Source organism: Bacillus rossius, chromosome 10 (assembly GCF_032445375.1).
Source record: "Bacillus rossius redtenbacheri isolate Brsri chromosome 10, Brsri_v3, whole genome shotgun sequence".
NCBI lineage: Eukaryota > Metazoa > Arthropoda > Insecta > Phasmatodea > Bacillidae > Bacillus > Bacillus rossius.
This window is the reverse complement of record NC_086337.1, coordinates 40,799,659-40,806,412: the sequence shown is the minus strand read 5'-3', so window position 1 is coordinate 40,806,412 and position 6,754 is coordinate 40,799,659. Positions and strand designations below refer to the sequence as shown.

General features: G+C 38.2%; 1 protein-coding gene across 1 annotated transcript in view; it reads left to right on the top strand.

Moving 5' to 3' along the window:
* The first annotated feature begins 248 nt into the window (after positions 1 to 248).
* Positions 249 to 6,754, top strand: part of LOC134536015 (alpha-tocopherol transfer protein-like) — a 342,792-nt gene continuing 336,286 nt past the window's right edge. Inside the window, exon 1 of the mRNA XM_063375510.1 lies at positions 249 to 331. The gene's annotated coding sequence lies outside the window, so the exon portion shown is untranslated. The remainder of the gene's footprint in view (positions 332 to 6,754) is intronic.

Genomic DNA, 6,754 nt, shown 5'->3' with positions numbered 1-6,754 from the left:
CTCAGCTGAGTTTGTTTTCTGCGCATCACGCACTGCGCACCGCCGCCTCCGGCCGGTACGTGTCGAGACCTGCCGGGCGAAAGTTGAACTGCGTCGGTCGTTGGTGAGCCCACGAGGCTTGGCTACCCCGGGAATGTTAATTATATTTTCTCAGAATCTTGTGGTAGTGTCGTGAATTTTACAGCCATGTAAGCTCTGTAACTTTTTATTTAAGCACGTTTGGAGTGGGGGGGGGGGGGGACCTTTTTTTTTTTTTTACCTGCCGATCCATTCCGACTGCGTGTGGCTTGTAGAAGACGATGTACGTGCGCCTGTAGCGAGAGACGTTTCGGTGAGTAAGAGAATAATATGGCGGTTAAGTTGGGCTAAATTGTTACGGCTATGATTTCCTACGCATCTTAACAGTTTTATTACAAACATGTAAGTTTTCATACCTATTTAATCGAGTAGATACATGTCTGATTTTCTGAAACTAAGGGAGTCATAAAAATCTATCTTATAACAATTTTTTTTTATTTATTTATTTAACTATTTATTTGTTTAACTATTTTATTTATACTTGAGTCAGTATTTATTTATATAAGTACTTATTTATTGTAAAAGCAAGCCACTTCTACTCGCTACTGCTGTCTATTTGTAATAAACTATGTTAAGTGTTTTGATAAGTAGGTAATAATTTTAGGTATTTTTATTTAAGATGTTTAAAGTAAAAGCTTTCTCTATGAGAGGCTGACTTCTTAGTTTCCATGTCCCGAGTTATCAGCTTTACCTAAAAACACTATCCTAACTTTTCTGATTGAAATTGTTTTGTACCTTTATTTGTTGTTTATTTAAATTTCAGCGCTGATGCTACGCACCACGTAATAGTATTTTTTTTTTTAACCTTCTTCTTAGCTTATTTTTGAAAGGAGAGAGCTTGCGATGGACAAATTTTTGAGATAAATTGTGGGTTTGTAGACGCTTCAAAACGGATTTCGTTCTCGAAAATTGTTAGCCATACCCTTACCAACTGTAGTTCGCAAACTTACACCTGTCCAACTTCCTTGGTACAAACACATTACCTACGCCTTTATCTACACACTACCGAGGATAAAGTAAAATCCATTTCAGCAAATGTCCTATGCACACCCCTATCTCTCCATACACAAGCTCAGACACGACTGCCCGACTTGACTGAATGTCTCAGCCGTTCTTGTCGGAGCCCTGTTCTACACTTGCTATTATTTACGTGTAACATCTTAGCGCTCAGTATAGGGCATTCGTTAGGAGTAATTTCGTAAATTTATTGGAAGTCGCATGGAATTGAAATGTGTAAACACGGTGTGAACGATGTGTAAACATCTGTGGCTGATGCGCGCGACCTAAAGTTCACAAAGCCAAATTGAAACTTTATTGTTTTAACTGTTCAATGAATGTTAACAAGATATTCCGAATTTTAATGTAATTCATTGTTGAAAATCAGTTTCAAAACTGGGATTTTTTTTTTAAAGTTTTTTTTGTTGCTTTTATCAGAGCCGTTACATTATAAATATTTAAAATTTCAGTCTCCTTATCGCTGCTCCGGCAGCTAATTCTAGCGGCGGGTGCGGAAACTACATGTGATTCGCGTCCAAGAAATATAAGTTGAAAACCTAATTTTCTTATATTTATCACGCTCGGCATTATTCTAAATATTTCAACATTAGATTTCGTTTCTGAGTTTCATAAATTAAGTTTACCTGCAACACGAGAACGCATGAATTTGCTCGATATTGAGGTTAGATGTTACACATCTCTGGCGAGTACTGAAAGATTCACTCAAAATTTTTAAACGTTGTTTAGTCTGTACAGTAACCAATAAATACATATGTGGCATGTAGTAAAAAAAAAAGTGAAAAAATAATTGTCTTTATAACATTATATAGTATTTATAAAAATAATATATTATTTTTTGTTTTATACTTCCTAAAAGCTCTCTTTAATTTTTTTACTTTTGAAAGAGTCGCAAATTAATATGTCGTGGGCCAGTTGATCATCAATGGCCTATACTTACACTGTCTTTACCCCACATCATAAAAAAAGTTTCTTCGAAGTTCCATTACTGGCCCAACACTTGGCGCGCCATCCCGGATTTTCGAGTACGTTAGGAAAATGTGATGAGCATAACCTGGGTGGTATATTCCGGGTGCTCCAGATCGAACCCACCTACACACCTCCTCACAGCTACATTGAAAGTCTTCTGTCGATGCTGCCTTTCAAGAACAAGTACGTTTAATGGACACCGTTCAGAGGAAGGGATGATGTTTCTCCAGTTTGATTCACTTCCAACACAATTATATCTTACTACTTGCAGCAAACCATGCCGAAAGTTGTTCGCGAACCAATATGCGTCCTTAATTTATTTTTTTGAACATACGCCATATATATTACACTGTAAGTCATAAAGAAACCTAAAATTATATGAATACGCAAACACACATATAACAAGCCAAAACCAGCCTTTGTGAAAAGTTAAATCCATAGACAGCAGAAATAATTCCGTGGGTTGAAATAGAAATTAAATATCAAGGCACAGACGAACTAAGTGGGCAATGGCAATAATAATAGTAATGAAATACAAAAAAATAAAGACTATGGAAAACAGAGATATGAGGTATGCTCAGGCGAACCCAATTATTATGTGTTTACCATTGCAATAATCATTCAAAGAACATTACGCGTCTTTGTAAAAAAAAAAAAAAAAACTGTGACGAGTTAGCGCCTACGATAACCTTGGGACCATTGTGATAGAACAAAACTAAACGATGCGGGAAAAAAGGTTGTGTACAGATGACTTTCTGAGTGTTCAGCAACACTCCTACATATGTTCATCCCAATTTTTTTTTCCGCGCTGGTACCCAACTAGCAGTAGTCTTTTAGGCACGGGTCAAGAGGGGCCAGTATTTCCGATGGAACCCCATTCCCCCCCCCTCCAAACCCCTGCGCAGCGACCACACGTTTCTGATCTGTACGGCGATCACGTTCCTTCAAGCAAGGACTGGCCCTATTTTTCCCTTCCCCTCACTCTCTCTCTCTCGAAGATAGAGAGAGAGAGAGAGAGAGAGAGAGAGAGGTCTTCATCACGTGGTAACCACGCAAGCATCTCCCGCCTTCGCCGCGATGTTTATTCATGAGCTCTTTTGCAGTCTTCTTCCCTCCCCCCCCCCGGGTCGCTGGCCGTTTGACGCTCCATGCACGTTAGTTGATGGGGCGAGGAGGGGGGAGGGGTTGCTTCGTGCCGAGGGATTTTCCCCCAAGTCTCGCGCATGTTCCACGTCGTATCGTCGACTGCAGCAGATATTTTCTTCCTCTCGCGCTGCGCGTGGTAATCTGTTCTCCCCCCCATCCACCCAACCGAACCCCCCCCCCCCCCTCCCCACATCAGCACGTCAAAGACAGGAGATAAGCTGTCTCTATATCCGTTTATCCCGCCTCAATAATGCCAAACACCCCGCACTGTAATATATATACAGGATATATATAATTAATTTTACCAACAAATTATTTGTAATCTAAATGGAAATATATATTTTCTTGCAAAATCTACAGACATGACAGCTTCTCATTGAAAAAAAAAAAAAATTCGACAAAAAATATTGGTGGTTTACAATGGCATAGGTAAACCACGATTGATGAATAAACAGAAACAAAAAGGAGGGGGGGGGGGGGGGGGGGGGGAACAAGCCAAAATCACCTATGTCAAATTATATCGGCTTGTTTTTCTTTGTGTATGCGTATTCATCATTCTTTGTTTTTTCTCTATGACACACAGTCAAAACGAGCAATTATGTATGTCCATCAATAAGTTTTATAGCTATTTTTCCAGTGTTTTTGAACAAAACGTTTATATGAAATATGTATATAAACAACTTTTTATTTTATCTGTACTGTAGCAAGTAATGCAGTCTCAAAAATTTATAAAAAAAAAAAATAATATAATTATATTCATATACAAAACGTCAATTTATTCTAAAATGTTCAATATTTTACTTGTTGCATGTGATTTAAATATTTTGGCATCCAGAACAAAATAATTTCCTAGTATAGCGAGTCACGACACGACATTTCCGATTGGGCGTCGTACATCGTTCCAGCACGACAAAGAGTTAATACCTGAAGAGTAGGATCACAATACCACGCCAACATAAACATGACCAACTCTAACATGGCTGTCAACAAATCATTCCAAAACAAACGCGTTTATAAATCGTTGTATAACATCTGGTAGTCAATTGCACAAAGTCTGATTAAGTTTATTTTATATACAAGGAAGCAAGCTATAGATTGATATGTTGCTAAGGGACATAGAATAATTCCGCTGTGATCTACGCTAAAAATTGAAAATAAACGTAATAAACAATTGAAGTCACACTAAAAATGCGAAAGTGAACCCAAACGTAAAACGAAATTTCTGTTTTCAGCATAAACGTTTACCAAGTAGGTGAATATTTTTGAATTTTAGTCCTGTGAGGTTTCCGTTTTGCTTTCCGTCGTGCGGCACGACACGACGAAACTAGATATAGAAGATACTTCTTACGGGCCGACGGGGCGCGTATTTTGTCGTGTTGACGTCACGGTGACCTTGTATTTCATTGGCCACTGAACGTGTCGTGTCCGTCGTGGCTTTATGACTCCAGCTTAAAAAGTGTAATTTTGGTTTGTGCGTGTAGGGGAGCTTAAGTCATTTGCAGACCCGGAGTTGAAATTACGAACTAATTAGGGCTTTAATTCTCGTTGGAGTCTTAGGTGATTTGAGACAAGAATCAGGAGTGAATCCGGACACGAGTAGCGGAATGCATTGGTTTGAGCAAGTGGGAGTACCCTGAGGAAACCCGTTGACTCACAGCGAAGTCGCCAAGTTTCCCATTCGTACAAAATAACTTGGGCTTAAAGATAAGTATACAATTAATGTCACATCTGAGTAACTTCGTTTGTTCCCAAGTGACGATAGGTAACACATTTTGAGACTATCTGTGAATATATCATGTTGAGAACATTCTAAGAATTGCAAATTGATCACAGGTATCAACGCACGATTATTTAATTCTAAATAAATGTTGCATTCCTTAGTTATAAATTGATCAGAGAATGAAAAAGATAAAATAATTTACACAGTAGTCGCAATTGCAACACGGCTTTTTTTTCTAAAGGCGTTTACTCTAAAAAAAAAGTGCTTTTTGTACTTAACAGACACAGAAAGGTGTTTGTCCTCAAATTAGTTATCTTTCAGGAGTGCTTTGCCTAAAGGCGTTTGCTCAAAGTTTTGTTTATTTTTTTCCTAGATGCGTTTTCTCTAAAAGATTTTCATTAAATTTAAGTTTTTTTTTCAGGCGCTTCCCCATGTAATTTCTCTCTTACCGGCATTTGCCCTGAATGCGTTGTTTGACCGTCGTAGTATACCACAAACTTCTCTCGCTATTTTAATTAATTTATTTGCTGAAGTGAAATTCAGTTGTCAGTCAACAGTAAGTGCACGCTGAATAGAGCGTGCGATTTCAAAAAAACTGTTGTGGGGGTAACTGGAAAGTGAAGTGTAAAAAAAATATAATAAAGAAAAGAAATTTCGAAACACGTTGTAAATCAAGAATTGCAGTGAAAACTTTTTCTGATAGTGGCAACGTCTTCCCATATCTGTTCGCAAATTTGTATGCATGATTTTTCTTTGCTTGTGTCGATATGGCAAAATTCGCCGCCATGGATTGGAAGTCTCTTTTACTTGTCTGGAGTTTTCCGAGTGCTCTTCGATTGCTTTTGTTCTTTGTGCCTCCCCCGCCTCTTCTTCCTCTGCCCATCTGGGTCTCCGAGATCGGCGCGCGTGTGTGTGTGTGTCTGTGTGTGTTTGTGTGTGTGTGTATGTGTGTGTGTGTGTGGGGGGGGGGGCGGGTTCTTCCGCGAGGGTGGGTTGTACCTGAGTCGACAATCTCGCATCTCGCATCTCGCTCAGTCTCGTACGATTTCTCCGCACGTAGTCGTTTAAAAATTCAGCACTGCTTGAGTATGTGGTACACAACCACTTCGCATAAACAAGATACGTTGCGGCGTGTTGTTGTAAATATTAAATGATATGTGTAGGTAGGTATATGTCATTAAAAAAAAAAAAACCTTTCAGCATTTCTGCCTTTGAAATGCGCCCTGGTTGTTAGAACTCATACATGATTTCCTTTGATATTTATTTTCCCTCGAGATTTTTCTCGATACAGGATGTTCTTCTCTCGTCCTAAGCGAGCCAGTGGCCGCGGAGAGTGAGTGTGTGGGCCAAGAGCTGTTCGGTTGTCAGTACTGTTAAATTTTTTATGTACTCGGGTTTCAGTTTTGTGAGCCTTTTCACAACCATTTCAGTGTGAACAATTTTAAATATTGATACTTTTGCTCAGCGGTTATTCCGATTTTTTGTGTAAAATTATCTCTAAAACAAGAATGATAATAAATAAAATATTTAAAATTATAAAAACCAACAACTGACTTTGGAAAAAAAAATGTTATTTACGAAACAAATTGTTTTTGTGAAACGATATATGTCTATTATATATTAACTAATTTGGAAAAAAATTTGACTAAATTGCTTGAAAATTTAAAGAAAATTCTTGAGGTAAGGAAGAATTAGAGTAGATTTTTTTTATGTCTACAACTATAAAAAGAATTGCATTCAATGTACTATCTGTTAGCTCTTTAATAAGAGTTATGCGCAGCTGAACGTTTCTATGTTTACAGTGTGATTTCAACTCTTATCTTTGGG